A 22,227-nucleotide genomic window follows, 5' to 3' on the forward strand; every position below is an offset into this window, starting at 1 on the left:
TGGAATACCTGTAAGTATCGTGTCCGACAGGGATCAGAGATTTGTTTCGAGATTCTGGCAAAAGATGCAAGAGGTATTGGGGACTAAGTTGAACTTTAGTACCACTTATCATCCCCAGACCGATGGACAGTCTGAAAGGACAGTTCAGACCTTTGAAGATATGTTGAGAGCTTGTGTTCTGGATTTTGGGGAGAGTTGGAGTAACTTTTTGACTTTAGTGGAATTTGCCTACAACAATAGTTTCCACTCTTCTATTCAGATGACCCCATATGAGGCACTTTATGGTTGAAAATGTAGGTCTCTAATTTGTTGGGACGAAATAGGTGAACGAAAAATCTTAGACCCTACCACAGTATCTTGGATTGAAGAAACTAATGAGAAAGTAAAATTGGTACGCCAGAGAATCCAGACTGCCCAGAGCTGTCAAAAGATCTATACCGATAATCAGAGAAAGGACTTAGAATTCGCGGTTGGAGATTTAGTGTTTCTCAAGATCACACCGTTGAAAGCAAGTTTGCTGTCTGGAAAGGGAAAAAAGTTACAACCAAGGTTTGTAGGACCATATAAGGTTATTCAGCGTGTGAGAAATGTAGCATACAAATTGGAATTGCCGTCGAATTTATCTCGAATTCATAATGTGTTTCATGTATCTATGCTTAAGAAATACTATCCGAACCCTTCTCACGTCGTACGACCGGAAAATGTTGAGATTGATGAGACTTTGACCTATGAGGAGAAACCGGTAAAACTTCTGGATCGAAAGGTGAAGGAATTGAGGAACAAACAGATACCACTAGTAAAAATTCTTTGGAGGAACCACGGAGTTGAGGAAGTAACATAGAAAGTTGAAGAAACGATCAGAGAGAAGTATCCAAACTTGGTTGCCAATCAAGGTAAAATTTCGAGAACGAAATTTTCTTAAGGGGAAGAGGATGTGAGGACTCGAAAAATTATTATTCTTTTTAAATCCCTATTTTTGGCTAAATTAATTATTTATTTGGATTTTTGCCATGAATAATATTTTCTAACCTTATTAGACCTAAGTACTTGGTATTATAGTTTCGTTATATTTTTAAAGTGTCTCGTTTCAAAAATTATTTTCTTAAAAGCTTGTTTAGTGAAAAAATGAAAACGCGTTTGGAAAATTTTAACCGATTGAGAGTACAATAAGTTTGAAAAATTAGAAACTTGTACAATGGTCCTAAAATAGGTAATTTTAGGTTTAAGTACTCAAGTGATAGTTAGTGGTACGATCGTTATAAGAATTTCTCGAAAGTTTCACTTTATCGCGCCTAATTTGGAAATACGCGTTTTCACGCGCGCGATTAATTGATGGACTTTAGACCCTTATTTTGGGACAATTAAGAGTGAATAATATTTGTGTGAATATAAGTGTACTAGAGGTTTAGTGCACTAGTAAAACAAATGCGAGAGAAATTGAGCACCAAAGTGCCCTATGCGCACTATTCTCAGTTGACTTTGGAGTGATTTTGCACCACACATTGTATCTTCCTTAGGAAGCCAAATTTGGATCAAACACACTCTCTCCTAGTCTCTCTCTTGGCCGAACCATCAGCTGTAAAATACAACACAAAAGTTGCCATTTTTCATCTTCAATTCTTGCACCAAACCTTCATAGATTCACACCAAAATTGAAGACCACCTAGCTTGTCACTTGGAGAGTTCATTCAGCTTCAAAAGGAGGAGCTTTCCATGATTTTCTTGGAGCTTCTAAGGATCGAAATTTCTGTCTAGTTCATCAACCAAAGTAAATAATGATCCAACACTCTAATCTTGATTTATGGAGGTTGTTTGACACTTATGTGCTTAGTTATTCATGTGGGTGGTTTGTTATTGTTGGAAAATTTTGAATGTGGATGGATCATACTGCCTACGAGGCGCGGGCACGCCTCCAGCCATGTTCACCTGCTCCGCCCCGTCCTCTTGCAAAATGGGGCACGTGTCCGTGCAGTGGTCCATGCTAGTACATATCCCACATACTTTCGCTCTCGGCGTGTCTCTCATGGCTAATTGCCTAACAACCGATGTCAATTCTGACATTTGCTGCTGTAGGGATGAAATCTCTACCTCGTTGACTTTACGGGGGGGGGTTGCTCTCACGGAAGCCAAATTGCTGGGAGTTCTCTGCCATGGCTTCGATGAGCTCCCACGCTTCCCTCGGCGTCTTGTTTGCCAGTGCTCCCCCACTTGCGGCGTCAATGATACTTCTATCTGTTGATTGGAGTCCCTCATAGAAGTATTGGATTAACAGTTGTTCACTAATTTGATGCTGCGGGCATCTAGTGCACAACTTGTTAAACCTATCCCAGTATTCATACAAGGACTCACCGGGATATTGTTTAATACCGCAGATTTCCTTCCTCAAACTCGCAGCCCGGGATGCAGGGAAGAATTTTTCCAAGAATTTCTTTTTCAGCTGCGCCCATGTGGTAATACTACCTGCTGGTAGGTAGTACAACCAATCTTTAGCTGCATCTTTGAGAGAAAACGGGAAGGCTCTCAGTCTAATTTGCTCTTCAGTGACCCCAGGAGGTTTCATACTAGAGCAAACTACCTCGAACTCCTTGACGTGCTTGTGGGGTTCTTCACCAGAGAGACCATGGAAAGAAGGTAGGAGGTGAATCAACCCTGACTTCAGTTCAAAAGCAGTATTCTCAGCCAAAGTAGGGAATGTGATGCATAAGGGCTGGTGAGTCAGCTCCGGGGCAGCCAGCTCCCTCAATGTTTGGTTGTTGGCCATACTTATTTCGTCTTCCGCTGACTCGTTTGCAGCAATTAAGTGCCCTTGTTTTCGTCTCTTGGTCTCTTGCCTCCGCTTACGCGCCGCCCTTCTCAACCTCTGCGTCGTATATCAATTCACTTGTGCGAGAAGAACGGGGCATAAACTAGCAAAAGTATCAAGAAGAATAAAATAAAAATAAAAACTGAATTTGAAAAGAAACAAATAATCCAAACGCCTGACTCCCCGGCAACGGCGCCAAAAATTGACAGGTGCCGAACCTGTGCAATAATAATTACTAAAAAGTCCTAATTACCACCACAAATAATTAATTATAAAACGAATCCAAATACTGGAGCAGGGACCCTAGGTGTGCAATGGGTTACTTGATTCACCCTGTTCCCGAAGAGTTTGCTTGATCCGATATACCGGATTCGTCTATAAAAATACTAATTTTGCGTACAATGGCAAGTAGGGTCGATTCCACAGGGAGCAGGTAGGAAATTATTTCTTTCCAAGTCAGCAGAGCAAAATTGGGGGATTTTCAATGGGAGAGGAATAAATAAAATAAAAGTAAAATAAAAACAAAGCGAACTAAATTCAAAACCAACTCACAAAGCACAAGTCACTAAAAATAGCAATTAATAAGATTCCATCCAAAGGATCAACTGCTCAGGCACGGTCCAATTAAATGATCATCGATGCAAAGATATTTCCTCCATTTATCACTAGGTTGGTTATAGCTATCAATAAGCTCTGACAACCAGTTCTTCCTTACCTTTTCGACAGTCAAGGTACGACCATTGACTGCTTCCCTAACCAGATAACAACCCTAGGTACGACCGTAGGAATTTAATTACCCAATTGCCTTAAAGTTAGAAGAACCCAACCCTAACCAATAAACACGCCAAGAGGGTTTATTTAAATTAGATCTTGCGTTTCCCCATCATAAAGCCAATTATGGTGGTCGCCACGGGGTGTCAATTAAATGAACAATTACGGATTCTATTTAATTAACGTGGCAGTAGGCTATTAAATTAAATCAAATACCCGGCCGTTGATATTCAATTAATAAAATACCCATGAACAATTAATTCATGGAAACGCACGAATAATAACGAATTGGAAGAAATAATGAAAGCTTGATTAGATCTCACAAGTTTTATGGACCGCGCCCTCGCGTCACCCTTTGGGTAGAGGAGGAAATTAGCCGCTCCTCATCGTTTCAATCCCGCGTGGTTTAGTTGAATACATTAAATTGATTTCCGAAGAATTGGAGAAGCACAAGAGGAATCCCACGGAATTTAGAAAAATCAAAAGCAAAAAGTGAAGAAAGGTCTCCGTTGTACAGAGCCCAGATGCAATCCGCAGAAATCTTTAATGTCTGGCCGCTAGCCGCTAGCCGCAGGCGAAACCACAGTAAAGAAAAAGAGAACAGGAGAAAAGTGTCTGACAAGGAGTAGAAAAAGGAAAATAAAAGCTAAGCCTAAAAGTTCATGATCCATCTTGCTTTGTCCTTTTTCTCTTTATAGCCGCCGCAATTCCAAGGAGTCCAAAAGCCAAGAAACGTCTGGTGCAAATCAATCTGCAAAAGCCATTTCCCCCTTTGAGTTTTGATCCCATGCGCCTGGTCCACATGGACCACGGTCCGTCTTTCGGTTTCGTCCACCTTTCAAGGCGTGGTCACGCTCTGGGACGACAAGTCTTCTGGAAATTTTTCCCCGCGATATCTTTTTAATGCTAACCACCTACAATTCACGCAAATGTCAAATATGAGTGAAATCCCCTTTCTTAGCACCATGAATAGCCAAAATTAGGACAAGATGACAGTGCAAAACGTGCCAAATAACGGCTCTATCAGACACTACCATAAGCTTGCCCATATATCATATCTCCACCACTTACTCATGAATTTAAATGCAGCAATCAAGGGACTTGCAAGGTTGTAATGGGGCTAGGGTGAGAAGGTAGGATAAAAAGGAGTCAAGAGAGTGTAAAAGTATAAAGGAAGTGCTCAGAAATTCATTACACAGATTCGTACACATTGGGAACTTCAAAGCATCTCAACCATTACACAAGTGAATTTTCTTTTCTCCTCCTCTTTTTTCCTGTTGCTTTTTCTTTTTCTCTTTTTTTTTTTGAAGCCCGCCTGGTGCTGAAACGCGTAAGCTCGTGCTAGGAAGGGTGAGCAGGCGCGCCTGGGTCTGCTGCGTACTGAGGGCGCACAGAGGAGACGTGCGAGACGAAGGAAAACGTGCTGCTACGTGCTTGGTGGGCTCGATCGCAGGCTACTCGCGGGCTATTCGCGCCTGGAACTTGCTGGGCTGGGCTGCTGCTCTGAGGCGTGCGGACCAACCTTGGTGGACTGCTGCTGGTCTGCTACTCTTGTCGCGCGAAGAGGCTCGAAGGAAAAGGGTGCTAGCCTGCTGGTGAGTGTGCTCAGCTCGCGCTTGGCTGCTCGCGGTGGCTTGGAGATCGCTCGCAAGGCGGTCGCGATGGTGCGCGCCTGCTACTGCTGCTCGCGTGATGGGCCGCGCCTGGAGAGGAGCTGGAGTAGCGCACGATGGGCCAGAGAAGGGCGCGCAGGCTTGCTGGTGGACGACAGAGCAGTGGTAACGGCGGAGGGCGGACGAAGGCGGCGGCGAACAAGAAGAAAAGAATGAAGAAGAAAAAGAAAGAAAGAAAGAAAAAGAAAAGAAAGAAGAGAAGTAGGGCTACGGGTCCTTGAATTTTCTCTTTCTTTTTTTTTCAAGGGCAATTTGGTCTTTTCACACTTTTTTCCTTATAGATCGTGACATTCTCATATGCTTCATTCCTAATTTCCTCCAATTCTTGTAGCTGTAATTTCCTTTGGACCCCCGCCTCTTCCAGGTTCATGTTGCATTCTTCACCGCCCAAAACGCCTTGTGTTCGAACTCCACGGGAAGATGACAAGCCTTCCCGAAGACAAGTCTGTACGAGGACATCCCAATCGGCGTCTTATACGCGGTGCGGTACGCCCACAGTGCATCTTCTAACTTCAAGCTCCAATCCTTCCTGTCCGGGTGTACCATCTTCTCCAAGATTGATTTAATTTGACACTTCGACTTGCCCATTTGTCTGCGGGTGATAAGGTGCAGATACCTTGTAGAGCACGCCATATTTTCGGAACAGGGCAGCAATAATCTTATTACAAAAGTGTATGCCCCTATCACTTACTACAACTCTCGGCATCTCAAAGCGGACAAATATGTTAGATTTGAGAAACTCTGCAACCACTCTAGAATCATTAGTACAGATGGATTTTGCTTCCACCCACTTAGAGACATAATTTACAGCACGTAAGATATATACGAATCCAAAAGATAAGGGAAAGAGACCCATAAAATCTATCCCCCAAACATAAAAATTTCAACAAACAACATGGGGGTTTGGAGCATTTGGTCCCTACGAAAAATATTTTCCACCCTTTGACACTTATTACATGATTTACAAAATAAGTACGTATTTTTAAAAAAGGTGGGCCAATAAAGGCCACTCTCCAACATTTTACGAGCTGTTTTTTTAGGCCCAAAATGCCTTCCACATGTAAACAAATGACAGAAATTTAAAATGGAGTGGAATTCACCTACACTTACACACCTTCTTAGCATTTGATCAGAACATTGCCTCCACAGGTAGGGGTCGTCCCAAATATAGTATTTGACATCACTTTTTAACTTGTCTCTCTTAGTCTTGGGCCAACCTGTAGGCAGTTGATTAGTCACTAAGAAATTTACAATGTCAGAATACCAGGGTGCAAATGAATTAATGGCAAGGAGTTGCTCCTCTGGAAATGTCTCTCTCAATGGTTACTCTTTCTTATGTGTCAGTAAGCGGCTAAAGTGATCTGCAACTAAATTCTCTGGCCCACTTTTATCTTTAATCTCCAAGTTGAACTCTTGAAGGAGCAGGATCCATCTGATGAGCCTTGGTTTTACATCCTTCTTCGTCATCAAGTACCTTAAGATTGCATGATCAGAGAAAACTGTTACTTTTGCATCTAACAAATAAGGTCTAAATTTTTCTAATACAAGAATCACAGCTAGTAATTCTTTCTCCGTTGTAGAATAATTGAGTTGAACTCCATTCAACGCCTTTGATGCATAGTAGATTGCATGTGCCGTCCTGCCAATTCTTTGCCCTAACATTGCTCCCACTGCATAGTCACTCGCGTTACACATTATTTCAAATGGGAGGCTCCAGTCCGGCGGTTGGATGACGGGCGGTGAGGTTAACGATTCCTTCAATTTGTCAAATGTCATCCTGCACTCCTCGGTGAAGTCAAATGCTATATCCTTTTACAACAACTTAAACAGGGGCGCTCCAATTTTGGAGAAATTGTTGATAAATCTCCTGTAGAACCCTGCATGACCCAAAAAGGACAGCACTTCCCGTACACTTATGGGGTAAGGTAAAGCAAAAATAATATCGACTTTCGGTTTATCTACCTCTATGCCTCTAGCCGACATTACATGTCCTAAGACAATACCATGCTCCACCATGAAGTGACATTTCTCCCAATTAAGGACTAAATTCGCTTCTATGCATTTTTTTAAAATTAAACTAAATTATCAAGGCATTCATTAAAATTATCCCTATACACACTAAAATTATTCATAAACACCTCAATAATCTTTTCTACATATTCGGAAAAGATACTCACCATACACCTTTGAAAAGTTGTTAGAGTATTGCAGAGGCCGAAAGGCATCCTCCGGTAGGCAAACGTACCAAAGGGGCAGGTGAATGTGATTTTCTCCTGGTCCTCCGGTGTTATCGCGATCTGAAAATACTTTGACAAACCATCAAAAAAACAGTAATAGACACGACCAACTAATCTTTCTATCATCTGATCAATAAAAGGGAGAGGGAAGCGGTCCTTCTTCGCCACGGCATTCAGTCATCGGTAGTCAATGCACTGGCGCCATCCTGTGGGTTTCCTTAATGGGACCATCTCTCCCTCCCGGTTTTCTTCTACCGTAACCCCCGCCTTTTTCGGGACTACTTGAACAAGGCTCACCCAGGGACTGTCTGAGATGGCTAAGATGATTCCCACTTTCAGGAGTTTTAGTATCTCCTTTTTAACTATCTCCATCATTAGTGGGTTCAATCTTCGCTGCGCCTGTCTTACCGGCTTTGCATTATCCTCAAGCCGTATCCGGTGCATGCATAAGGATGGACTAATTCCCTTGATGTCTGCGATGCTCTACCCAATCGCCTCCTTATGATCTCGAAGAAGATGAGGTGACAGGTGTGCAGATATGATGACTGGCAGTGTCTCCTTGTCTTCGAGAAAAGCATACTTCAAATGCTTTGAGAGAGGCTTAAACTCCAACTCGGGTGCCTGCACAACAGAAGGCAACAATTTTGTTTGAGTCTCTAGTACAAAGAGGGAAACAAGCTCATACCTCGGAGAAATTGGTGGGAGCGAATGCAAAGTTTCAACCGTATGGTATAACTCATCATTTATTTCTATATCAGAAACTGCCCCCAACTCAAGATGTTTGGCCAAAGCTACTGCCAGTGCATCTTCTCCACCCAATTCGAACGTTTCCTACATAAGGGACTCAATAACACTTAAAGCAAAAATAGAGTTAGTATCATCCGAGTACTTCATCGCATCAAAAATATTAAAATTCACCATTTTTCCATCAAATTTCATTGACAAAATACCCTCATTTACATATATTTTTGTCCTAACAGTGCTAAAAAATGGCCTATCTAACAAAATAGGTGACGGATTTAGTGACCTTTCATCCCCCATGCCTAGGATATAGAAATCTGCAGGAAAGACTAACTGATTGACCTGTACCAAAACATCTTCAACTAATCCCTCTGAATAAGCGTTGGTATGGTCTGCTAGTTGGATTATAATACTTGTACCTTTTAATGGCACAAGATTTAAAGACGCATAAATAGTTTTAGGCATAACATTAATCGACGCCCCTAAATGCAACATCGTTTTCCTAATCGAGGTATCTCCTATTTTACATGGAATTGTGAACATACCTGGGTCCCCACACCTTGGAGGGAGTTTTCTTTGGAGTATTGTCGACACATTTTCTCTCACCGCCACTCGTTCATCTCCTCTTAACTTTCTTTTGTGGGTGCACAAGTCCTTCAAAAATTTAACATATTTCGGTATCTACTTGATTGCATTCAACAAGGGGATGTTGATATCTACTTTCCGAAACACATCCAAAAGCTCTTTTTCCTTCTCTACCTTCTTTGTCTTCTCCAACCTGCAAGGAAAAGAAGGTAAGTCAGATTTGATGAGAGGTGAAGGAGTGAATGTTACCTTAGAGTCTTCGCGGATGCGCCCTTCCTCTTCAATCTCCTTTTCTATCTCTTCCTCATTTTTGCTCTTCGAATTTTTCACTTTAGGTCCCTCCACTTCCTTGCCACTCCTCAGTGTCATGGCACTTACATTTCTGGAATTTGCCTCGGGTTGCGATAGCAATTTTTCATAAACGTGGAACTCCAAGCGGTTGATGGCAGTTGCAATTTGGCTTATTAAAGCATCCTGGTCTTTCATGCCCACTTTGGTGCCCTACTAGAATTAGATAGTGCTCGTGGTTAAGGCTTTAGTCTCCTGCTGGAGCTGAGCGGTATTCGTGGTCAAGAATCTGATCTCCTGTTGAAGCTGAGTAGTAGTCGTGGCTAGGCTTTTGACAATATCCTCCAAAGAGTTTCCTGAATTGGAGGACGAGAGTTGAGGTTTTGTTTGCCATGGTTGCTGAAATCCTGGTGGATGATTTGGGAATGAATTTTGTGACCTGTTCCCATAACTGAAATTGGGATGGTCTCTCCAACTCGAATTGTACGTGTTGGAGTATGGGTCATACTGCCTACGAGGTGCGAGTACGCCTCCGGCCATGTTCACATGTTCAGCCCCATCCTCTTGCAAAAGGGGACATGTGTCTGTACAGTGGTCCACACTTGTGCAGATTCCACAGACCTTCGCTCGCTGCACGTTCCCCACGGCTAATTGTCTAACCAGACGTCAACTCCGACAGTTGCTGTTGAATGGATGACGTCTCTACCTCGTTGATGCTACGGGTGGGGTTGCTCTCACGGAAGCCAAATTGCTGCGAATTTTCTGCCATTGACTCAATAAGCTCCCATGCTTCTCTTGGCGTCTTATTCGCCAGTGCCCCTCCACTTGCAGCATCAATGATGCTCCTATCAGTTGACTGGAGCCCTTCATAGAAGTACAGGATCAACAGTTGTTCACTAATTTGATGATGCGGGTATCTAGTGTACAACTTGTTGAATCTTTCTCAATAGTCATATAAGGATTCTCCGGGATACTGTTTGATGCTGCATATCTCCTTCCTCAAACTCGCAGCCCGGGATGCAGGAAAGAATTTTTCTAAAAACTTCTTTTTCAATTGTACCCATGTGGTAATGCTACGTGCGGGTAGGTAGTATAGCCAATCTTTAGCTGCATCCTTGAGAAAGAAAAGGAAAGCTCTTAATCTAATTTGCTCTTCAATGACCCAAAAGGTTTCATGCTCGAGCAAACCACTTCGAATTCCTTGACGTGTTTGTAGGGTTTTTCACCAGAGAGACCATGGAACAAGGGTAGGAGGTGAATCAACCCCGACTTCAGCTCGAAAGTGGTATTCTCAGCCAAAGTGGGAAATGTGATGCACAAGGGCTGGTGAGTCAACTCCGGGATAGCCAACTCCCTTAATGTTTGGGTGTTAGCCATGCTAAATTTGTCTTCTATTGACTCGTTTGCAGTAGATACTTGCCCTTCTTTACGTCTCCTGGTCTCTTGCCTTCGCCTACGCGCTGCCTTCTCAATCTCAAAATCGTATATCAATTTACCTGTGCGAGAAGAACGGGGCATAAACTAGCAAAAATATCAAAAAAAACTAAACCCAAAATGAAATAAATATTTCAAACGCCAGTCCCCGGCAACGGCGGCAAAAATTGACAGGTGCCGAACCTGTGCGATAATAATAAATAAAACCTAACTACCACCTGAAACAGTCAATAATCAATTCTAGTATTGAAGCAGGGACTCTAAGTGTGCAATGGGTTACTTGATTCACCATGTTCCCGAAAAGTTTGCTTAATGCGATATACCTGAATTAATTATTTAACTGAATTCACTAACTAGTAGACAGTGGCAAGCAGGGTCGTCTCCTCAGCGACTGGGGAGAAATTTATTTCTTTTCAAGTCAAGATTGATGGGGGGCTTTAGAATTAAAAGTTAACTAAATAATTTAACTGCAAAAAGTAATTAACTAAAAGAAATAATTAGGAGAGTTCTAGTCAAGGGTACACTTCAGAAACGGTTCAGGCACTGATCATCGATGCAAAATAATTCAAACAATTATTTATAGATTGGTTATAGTTGCCATGCACGCGATAAACAACCAACCCTTCCTTAATTTCTCGATAGTTAAGGTACGACCGTTAACTATTTCTCTAACCCAAAAATAACTCTAAGTACGACTATAGAATTTAATCTCTAGATTGCATTAATAATTAGAAATGCCCAATCCTTACTAGCAAATACGCTACGAGGTTCGTTTAAATTAGATTATACGTCTCCCTGACATAAACCCAATTACGCCAGTTGCTACTCAGATAAGGATATTCGAACAATTACGGATTCAATTACCCCTAATTAGCATAATAGCCTATATGAACAATTAATTATTGCGCACTAATCAATCATACACAAAAGTTATAGCAATTAAAAGCAGGAAGCATATAAATACCGATAATTGAAAGAAATAATTAAAAGCGACTTAGATCTCACAGTAATTATCGAACCAATTTGTTAATTGCCCCCTTGACTAGAATTAGGAATTTAGTTCCCCATAATTAGAGAACAAGCCACGCGTGTGGAGTTTGGAAAAGTTTTCAGATCAATTTCCCTACTTCGGTCAACGCCAAAAGAGAAACGCAATGAATTTTTATTGCTCCCAATTGTTCTCCAAAGCATACAAATACGACGGTCTGGTGCTGTCTTCCAGTTTCGGTCAAAACCCAAATGAACGGCAAAGCCAACGAGTCCACAATGGCGGCTGCCTCCTAATTGCTCACAATGCTACGAGGAAAAGCTTTTTTCAATTGCTTCTTACTCAATTTGGTCAATACAATTGGAAAAGCTATTTGCAAAGTCAACAATTGGGGCTTGTGTCCCCTGATTCTTTTACGGAGCTACGGGCCACCCCATTCAAAAGCTACAAAGAACGAAAAGAAACCTAAGCCAGACGAAGAATTAATTCTCTAAGCAAAGCCGACCTCCTGAGTCTAATACTCCCCTCTTTTTGTCTTGGTCCCACCGAAATTCACGGAGAGGATTTTCCCTTATCAGAAATTGGTATTAAAAAATTAAAACAAGACTTCCTAAAGTAAAATAAAATAGTGTCTATTACAATTTAGTTTCTTCAACTTCTCAAGTGGATCCCACTGTTTGAAGTGCCCCCCGTACGACAAATCTTCTGAATTTCAATTTTAAGCATTTTTCAGCATCAAATCCTGCAATTGGCACCAAAATCGTATCTTAGAAAAATCCACCCAATTAATGAAATATTTAACCAAATAATTGTGCAATAATGCTCAAAATATTCCACTAAAATGCACCCTTTCAGTAAACTAGTAATGGAGCGCATGCTTTACGCATAAACATGATGCTTTGAAATTTCTTCTTTTATGGTTTCACAAACTTTTTAAAAAAATCAATTGTTTTGAAAGAATAAATGTAATTGAGATGAAAAAAATTAATATTTAATATTTAAAAATTAATTTTTCTAACCAACACCAATGCACAAGCAACAAAGCATTCCACTTTTGGTTGGATATGGGTTGCATGAGTGCCTTTTTAAATTTTCATTTGAGTTTATATTTTTAGCTTTTTGAATAATTTGTTGTTCGCCCTTACATCATTCTATGAATTTTTTTAATTAATGTTAGCAATTTTTTTCTTTATTTTTTCTTTCAATCGTGGATTACAAAATGATTCATAGTTCTATTGCAATTGTAACACTACGTAAATATATTATACTGAAATTTCTTTCCTCAAATTTGAATAGTTTAACTTTTAAGAGAAATGATTTCATTTGGTGAAACTTGTTTATATTTATCATTGACGACATGGTTTAGGATTATAAAGTTTATATGATTAGCAACTCTAAACTGATAGAATTATCTATTATACAATAGTCAAACTAATGAGGGGCTTAGATGTATTTTTGATTCACCATTGAAGTACTTTTTGAAGTTGGATATTGTATAAAAAAAAATATTTTTTGACTTAACTCGCCATAACCCAAAGGATGTTTCACCTTTCTAACTCTTATTAATTATGATTGAAATTGATATATATTATATTCATTGTTTGTAGTTTAATGCTATAAAAAAAATATTCCTTGTAAAGTTCATTAAATATAATCTTTTATAACTTTTGTGGCAATCGTTGCACTCCTATATAGTTGGACACTTTTCTCTTTTAACTTGTTTTTCTAAAAATTAATACTTGAACACCAGCCTTCATCATCGAACACATCGATAGACATATGTGCAACATGGACATTGAGACACTAATTCAAATGGTCAAATACTTGGTAGATCTAGCGTACGAGTCCACCCAATGAAAACCAGTTTTTCCGTTTGCGGTAGATTTTTCCGTTTCCTACTTGTCATCTTAACTTTCCCAAACCCTCTCTGCATTTTGACGACTTGATGGGATCTCTTGATGGTAAGATCGCGTTGACCGCTCCTACCGTAGGTAGGAATGCAAAGAACGACATGTGTTGTAGTGTAACGTTATGTTATGGCCAACGTCGCGTGGAGATGAAACAAAATGGAACGTGTCCGGATGCAACCAAATGCCAAGAAATACCGAGTGTGTTTGGATTGTAAGTTATTTGAAATATTTTTACTGTAGCACTTTTTGTGATGTGATGTATGTGAGATAAAAAGATAATTGGAAAGATAAAAAGGTGTATTGGAAATTGTAATGGTGATATCAGCAAATATATTTGGCCAAATAATTGGCTGTCCAAACACACTCACCATTCGCCCATTAATATGTCTGTTTTTAATTTTAATATAATTAACCAATTGCAATGATATTTCCCTAACTTTGTTTTATAGGAATTAAATACGTCAAACTAATTTTTTGTTAAGTCTAATACAAAGACTAAATCAATTGGGGAAGGTTTCGTTATTATTAAGTTGAAGCATTTAATTGTTCATTCTTATTTTGGTAAACTTAACCAATATCAAGCATGATGATATTTTATTTTTGTAAGTAATTGAAATTGAAATTATATTGCAAAATCATTGCCAATGGTTCCTACTTCTTGCTATGGTATGTTTGGAAGATTTTGACTTTACCAACTAAACTTAACTAATACAACCATATTTTTGGGTTCAATCCAAGCACAAAACTAATAATGACATTTTAAAAATTTCCAAAAATTTAAAAACTTCAGAAACAATAATGGAGACACAAAAGCTCAATGGCTGCTTAGGATGCAAATGTTGTCTTCAAACACACGCACAATACATTTATGTCTGTGTCTATATGCATGGATTTATATCACTCTTCTAAAGATGAAAGAGTGGAAAAAAATGCCAATACCTCGGCATTAACGTCACATATTTTAGTAATAGACATAAAAAACCAAACCAGTACTACTATTCAAGGACTGTTATCGATTTCATTACACAACAATACATACAATTTCATGGACAACAAATATAGAACACACAATTAATACAAATTTATATGAGGTAGGTCATCAGTAAAGTTGATCAAATTGAATATAAATGATGAACCATGGATTTGGGAAGCGCGTGAAAATGAGGGGATTTATTTTAAATAAAAAAAAATATAGACATAATAAAAGATAACAAATTTTAAATACGTCCACATGGCGAGAGGATACATATTTTACTTCACACAAGGTTGGTATCATTAAATCATTAAATGGTTCATGGGCATTTTTAGTGAAAACAACCAATTGCAAATATATTTCCTTAGTTTCGTATTACAGTTCTTAGATTGTCATGCTTGCTTTTGGTAAGATTCGTAAAACAATAAATGAATTGAGGGAGGTTTCCTTAACACCAGTTTATAAAATTTAATTGTTGATTTTAATTTCGGTAACGTTACTAACCAATACAATTTTTGATTGTTAATTATAGTCAAATAACATTTCTTTCCTATTTTTCAAATGCCACATTTGCAAGTGTATGCTTTTGCAGACTATACTTAATGAATAAAAGCATATATTTAGTTCCAATGCAAATAAAAAGACATTAATGATATTTTGATCGTTTCAAATCAATTAAAAAATTGAGAAAAAAGAATGAACAATTCAAAGCTCAATCGGATGCTTGGGCTGAATATTTGGGTACTAAATATATATATTATATATGTGTGTGTGAATCCTTTTCTATTTTAAGTTGACGCACAACTAGTACATTTACCTCCAATTTTTGTTCTTCCAATTTCTTCTCCCCGCACGTGTCAAATTTATAATTATTATCTATTTTAATTTCGATACTTTCTCTACACACAATAACATTTAAAGGGAGTTGTCGCATTTTTCCATTCCTTGCGGGAAAATTTGCAAATGCTATGCACTTCTGATTCAATCCTACAATTATCCCTTCCTCTACTATCCTAAGCAGTCGCCAGCATACGCTATTCCTTGATACTTGTTGCATTCGAACACGTTCTATTTTGTTTCATCTCCACGCGCATTGGCCACAACATAACGTATCTGTTACTAGCACATTACACTACAACACGTGTCGTTCTTTGCGTCCCTACCTACGATAGGTACGGTCCTACTATGAAGGGATCCTGACTTGATGCCTTAAAACAATAACACAATCAAGAAGCTCCCTTTTCAAGGCTTCTTGTGTCCCTGTGGCCTTCCTTTTGAACATCCCAACTACAGTGTAGTTAATATAGTAAATATTCAGAGATTCAAATTCTCTCTCTCTCTTTTTTTCCCCTTGTTACTATCAACCGATTCTGCCTTCTGAACGCGTTTGAAATTTGGAATTCATTCTTAAAGACCCAAATTTCAGGAACAAAATCATATTTTCATCCATTGAATTTTTAAAGAGAGAAAGGAGACGAAAGGGTGTTTTTGTGGTTGGGGGGGGGCGCATTTGGGTAGAAAGCCTTGTGAGAAGAAGAGAGCAAGAAAATTCATCACTCCTACCTTTCCTCTGATTTCTGGATCTACTAGAAAGACTTCGTGGGGGAGGAGGATGTTTTCATTGGTAGGAGTTGATGTGTTTAAGTTCATGAGTCTACAAATGTGGGGTGGGGTGGTGTTGATAACGGTGGCAGAGGAACTCAGGAGAGGAGGTGGAGATGAGACCTGTTGGCGGGTAGATTTGGAGTTCTTAATACGGTGAAAGCAGTGAACGATTTAATGGGAGGACGTGGCAAACTGTAAGCCTCTTGGTCTACACGTGGGACTATAGATCCAGTTTATCCAAGTTTTTACCATGCAGAAATGTCGGCCATATGAGAGTAAGAGGTTTTTTGGCATTACAGTTTTTGAAGAATTTTTCGAGCACTTTTTAAAATGGAATATAATATGAAGTAAACAAAAGTGATTAGAAAATGTATAAAAAAAATATTCATTAAGGATAAAAAAAATTTTCTCCAGAAAGTGCAATCCAAACTTTCTGAATCCTATGGCAATTTCATTTACAAAAGACGCTTAAGTACTAAAATTAGTAGTATCTTGGAAGTTTAGTGAAGCTCACTACTCACAAATCATGCTTTTAAGTCATTGTGTCATGTAAATATAGTGATATGTAGTCTTAGACTAAGTCTCTCGTTTTGGGAGGCCTTTCTCTCTCTAAGAGAGTTCTATCCCCCGTAGTGGGTGTTTTCCCCTTTTCACTCTTTTCAAAATAACTAATTTTCATCCTTCATACATTTCGATTCATTCAACCAGCTACTATTCATTCAAACAGATACATTCCTTCATCCTCCATACTTTACGTAGTTAGATACTTTTCATTCATTTCCTTTTATGGTTTGGCGCCAATTTCAAATCAAATCTGGGATTTCTATTTTGGGGAACATGGGTTGAATTCTGAGCTAGATCTAATATTTTGCAGGAATTAAGGCGTTCAGAGGGTCCAGTTTGTTCCGGTTTATTCCTCTTTTTTGAGGTGAATGTTTTGATCCTTTTAGTTTCCTTTGGTTGGTTGTGGTGTAGGTACTTGGCGTGGAAGTATAGGAAGGCTTGCTCATCCTGCTCAGCAGTGGTAAGATCGAGGCGTTTGGAGCAGCAGAGGACTATGGTTCTGCGAAGGATGGATAAATTGGAAGAGGTGATGCGGAGATTTAACCTCTCGAACACGGAGCAGGAAGGTGTGTGGCTGGAGGAAGAGGAGTTCAAAACAGGAGTAGAAGAGTGTAGCCTAAGCTTGGTGGGGAAAGTTTGGGGGGAGAAGAAAGCTAATACGAATGGAGTTAGGAGTTTTGCGGAGAACATATGGCTGCATCCAAAGAATCTGAAGGTAACGGAGATTCAGACTAATTTGTTTCAATTTTCGTTTTCTCAGAAGGTAGATTTGGAGAGAGTATTGAATGGGAGACCATGGATCTATGATGGTCAGCCATTAATACTGCTAAAATGGAAGGAGGGTATTGAGGATCATCTGGAAGCATTTGACAGAGGGAGAATATGGGTACAGGTGTGGAATCTGCCACTTCATTGGATTACCAGAGACGTTGGGAGGAAAATTGGGGGAGTTTTCAGTGAAGTAGTGGAGCTAATCATTCCTCCGGGGGGAGGTAAAGAGGGTAAACACTTGAAATTACTTGTGGAGTTTGACCTTACTAAATCTCTTCCTAGGGGAACCATGGTTAAATTTAATGGCTCAATGAGATGGGTAGAATTTAGGTATGAAAAATGTCCGGATTTTTGCTTCTGTTGTGGGATCATTGGTCATAATGAGAAGAATTGCGGTTTGAAAGGTTCTGATGTCAAAGGAGAACAACAGTATGGTAATTGGATGCGGGCTAGTTTTCCAAGGAGTCCTAACAGGAGGAATAATAGTGAGGACGAGCGCAAGTCAGGTAGTAGCAACCAGAAAGAGGCTAATTCTTACCATAGGGGACCTCCAAAATTGCTCCTGACTTATACTGAGGAAGCTCATGAAGAGGGAGGGGTTCAGATAGGAAAAGGAAAAGGGAGTGGGGGGGTTAAGGAGAGGTTTGAGGGTATAGAGATCCAGCAGGTAGAGGAGAGCGTAAAGGGGTTGAGGATGATGGCAAGGCAAGGTAGTGCAGAGGGAAGGAGTGGGGAGCAGGTCAAGAGGGAAACTACTGCAACAGGTGAGGTTCAAAGTAGAGAAGAGGGAAGGTCTGAAGAGGTAGGATTAGATCAGACTTCAGAGGGGGTGGTGCTTGAGCAGGGTTGGATGGACTGTGATGTTAACAAGGGATTGGATCAGCTCATAGCAGTGGAAGTGAAGGAGGTGAACACTGAGGTATCAGGTAAAGGGGAGCTGAGTAGGGGGAAGTTAAGTGCTAGTCAGTTAACTGCAGAGAAGGGGAAGGGAAAGAACTGTAAAGGATGGAAGAGGGTGGTGCAAGCTGTAGGGAGACGGGAACCTCTGAGAGATTTGTCTAATGGGAAGCTAAAGGTTGAGTCAGGAAAGAGGAAAGGTTCTGAGGAGGACTTAGGGAAGGATGGTGTACCTGAGTCGGGGTTCTCTTGGAAAAGGAATAAAAGAGCTGACCAGGAGGTGTGTTACATGGATGTTTCTGAGGTGGTGGAGCCCTCCCTTAATGGGGCTCCCAAGTCTCAATGAGAGCTCTGGTGTGGAACTGTCGAGGTGTTGGAAGCCCCTTGACAGTTCCCCAGCTCAAGGAGGCTGTGCTACTCCACTTCCCTTCTTTAGTTTTCCTTTCTGAAACAAAAAATAAAAAAAGTGTTCTGAACAGTGTTAAGCAAAAAATTAAATTTGATAATCTTTTTGTGGTGGATCCAGTGGGTTTAGCTGGTGGTTTGGCAGTGTTGTGGAAGGAAGAGGTGAAGGTTAAACAGGTCTTATTTACTACTTTCACAATAGAACTGCTGATTGTTGATAGTGATACAAGTTTGGAGTGGTGGTGTGTGTGTATCTATGCTAGTCCAGATGCTAGTATCAGGAAAGCTCAATGGGAGGTGATTAATAGAAGGAGGCAGATATGGGGGGAGGCTTGGGTCGTAATGGGGGATATGAATGACATAGTATCTCAGGGAGAGAAATGGGGTGGTAGGGATAGAGCAGATAATAGTTTTAATACTTTTAGAGCTTTCATAAATAATAATGAGCTGGTGGATATTGGCTATGAAGGGAAACCTTGGACATGGTGTAATAGATGGGATAATGAGGGGGAAATCAGGGAATGCTTGGATAGAGTGTTAGGATCTGGGAGTTGGTGCAACCATTACAGGAATGCAAGTTGCAGGCATCTGGAGACAGAGGCTTCTGACCATTGTATGTTGCTGGTGGATACTAAACCTGCAACAGGGAGGAGGTGGAAGAAAAGATTTGTGTTTAATAAAAATTGGATTCAACATAAGGAGGTGGGCAGTTTAGTGAAGTCAGTATGGAACACTAAGTGCATAGGCTCTCGTTGTTTTAGATTTCAGTTTAAAATTAAACAGTGCAGAGTGGAATTATTGAGATGGCATAAGCAGAAGGGGAGAAACTCTGGAAGAGTTATTTCACAAACCAAAAAAGAGATCAAGGAGTTAAAAGAAAGTAATGTTAGTGGGAAAGGGGTGAAGCTAGTAGCTCTGAAGAGAAGGTTGGCTGAAGCCTATAAAGAGGAAGAGGTCTATTGGAGTCAAAAGGCAAGACAGAAATGGCTAGTGGAGGGAGATAAGAATACCAACTATTTTCATGCCTGTGTGGCTGGAAGGAGGAAAAGGAACAAGATTGGCCTTATCAGGAGGAGAGATGGGGTGTGGTGTAAGGATGAGGAGGAGACTGGTGCAGAAATAATCCAGTACTTCAAGGAGATTTTTGCTGCTGAGTCACCTCAGGGAGTTGATGCAATTCTTAGTGAGGTACCACAGTCTATAACTAATCAGATGAACAAGCAGCTCATTCTTCCAGTGACTGAGCAGGAGGTTCACAGAGCGGTCTTTTCTATGCATCCAAACAAGTCACCTGGTCCTGACGGTATGACCCCTCTTTTTTTTCAAAAATTCTGGCCTGATATAAAGTTGGATCTGATTAATGCTGTCCAGAGTTTTTTTCATTCTGGCAATCTGCTTAGAGCTGTCAATGAAACACTAATCTGTCTAATTCCCAAAGTTGACTCCCCTGTTGATATGACTCAGTTTAGGCCTATTAGTCTGTGTAATGTCTTATACAAAGTTATCTCCAAAATTTTGGTTAGTAGGTTGAGAAATGTTATCCATTGCTGCATTAGTTCTACTCAATCTGCTTTTGTCCCTGGTAGACAAATTCTTGATAATATCCTTGTGGCACATGAATGTATTCATTTTCTGAATAACAAAAGAACTGGCAGGGAAGGGTTTATGGCTATTAAATTAGATATGTCCAAAGCATATGATAGGGTAGAATGGTTTTTTTTAGAAAAGTTAATGTTGAGAATGGGCTTCTGCCAGCAGTGGGTGGGGTGGATTATGGAGTGTGTCTCCAGTGTTTCTTACTCAGTTAATGTCAATGGGGAGAAGAAAGGATTCATCAAGCCATCTAGGGGGTTAAGGCAGGGGGACCCATTGTCTCCTTTCTTATTTTTGATCTGTGCAGAAGGTTTCTCAGTACTGCTTAACCAGGCAATCAGACAAGGAAAACTAACAGACCTTCAACTGTCTTCTGGGGGTCCTAGATTGTCTCACCTCTTTTTTGCAGATGACTCATTAATATTTTGTAAGGCAAAAGAAGAGGAGGCAAGGCAGCTGATGGAGGTTCTAAGGCTATACGGTGGTGCTTCAGGACAGCTAATCAATACTGAGAAATCCTCAGTGTTCTTTAGCAAGAATGTTCTAGTGGGGGTCACACTGAAGGTGCTGGAGAATTTGAGATGGATGAAGGAGGTTAAGCAGAGCAGGTACTTGGGGTTACCTCTGGTAATTGGTAGATCAAAAACACAAGTGTTTAACTTTGTAAAGGATAGGGTGATTAGTAGGATATCAGGTTGGAAAGAAAAGCTACTCAGTTTGGCAGGGAAGGAAGTGTTACTGAAATCAGTGGTTATGGCCCTTCCAGCTTATGTGATGTCATGTTGTAAGCTCACTAAGGAGTTATGCAGGGGTATGGAGAGGGAAATGGCTAAGTTTTGGTGGGGAGGTAAGGGAGAGGAGAGGAAGTTGCATTGGTTAGGTTGGGGAAAGTTATCTGATGTTAAGCAAAATGGGGGTTTGGGTTTTAGAAACTTAGAAAACTTCAATGTGGCTCTTCTGGCTAAGCAGTTATGGAGAGTTCTTACTAGGCCAAATCTGCTTGTGAGTAAAGTCCTTAAAGCTAAATATTTCAGAGGAACCTCTATCTGGAAGCTGAAAAGGAAAAATACTGACTCTTGGTGCTGGAGAAGCTTACTGAGTGCGAGGGATTTGCTGGAGGAAGAAATGAGGATCAGAGTGGGAGATGGGAAAACTATAGACATCTGGAAGGATAGATGGGTTCCTGGGTTGACAGGAGGGAAGGTGAGTTCAGAACAGGATACAACATTGGGTTTGTGCACAGTGAGTGAACTGATCAAGAATGGAAGATGGAATGAGGAGTTACTGGGAAGGGTATTTGATAAGGAGGATAGGGAGAATATTTTGCAGATTCCCTTGAGTCTCCAGGACTCTAAGCATAACTCTCTCTGCACAAATTGTAACTCCTCCTTAACTACTTGTACATCTTTATAACAGAGATGTGATATTTTGTTACTATTCATATGAGTCTCATATGTAATAATTGTGTCTCTGTTGTTAAGTTTTACAAGTAGTTTACATTAAGTTATACCTTGTTCAAAAAATATTATATCGTTTAGAATGGTTGTTACTGACAACTGTTGGTGTCCAAGATCCCCATCAAAGATGGCTACCAGTCCTCATCTTCCAACAAAATTTAAGAAATGCTGAGTCTAACCATATTTACAGTAGTAGAAAATATGCATAATATACAACCATGAGTCAGCATGATGAACTAGAAATTGACTCATCAATAACAATCTGATGAGAATGGAGTTCGGCCACTATGTACATGTTGGCCAAAGTTGTTGTTTGAGGCATCGGTAAATCAACTGTATAGAATTTAGAGAGAATTATAAAATTGTTACAAATTATTAAATATTATTCATATTCATATTGATTGAATTTGCAAATTGTAGAAAGTGGACAAGGAATGAATGTAACATTGTCTGAACTGATTGTAAGATAATGTCAACTATTTGTATCAGTAGATATAGCTACTAAATTTATCACACTTATATTGTGAATTTG

At 40.0% G+C, this 22,227-nt stretch overlaps 2 non-coding genes across 2 annotated transcripts; both read left to right on the forward strand.

Annotated features, from left to right (window-relative positions):
• The first annotated feature begins 2,282 nt into the window (after positions 1 to 2,282).
• Positions 2,283 to 2,389, forward strand: LOC140016338 (small nucleolar RNA R71). The gene has a single exon (XR_011822733.1). It is a non-coding gene; the product is annotated as a small nucleolar RNA R71 (small nucleolar RNA).
• Positions 2,390 to 9,997: 7,608 nt separating this feature from the next.
• LOC140016333 (small nucleolar RNA R71) lies at positions 9,998 to 10,104 on the forward strand. The gene has a single exon (XR_011822728.1). It is a non-coding gene; the product is annotated as a small nucleolar RNA R71 (small nucleolar RNA).
• The last annotated feature ends 12,123 nt before the right edge of the window (positions 10,105 to 22,227 follow it).

This window comes from Coffea arabica, chromosome 10c (genome assembly GCF_036785885.1).
Source record: "Coffea arabica cultivar ET-39 chromosome 10c, Coffea Arabica ET-39 HiFi, whole genome shotgun sequence".
In the NCBI taxonomy this organism is placed as follows: Eukaryota; Viridiplantae; Streptophyta; class Magnoliopsida; order Gentianales; family Rubiaceae; genus Coffea; species Coffea arabica.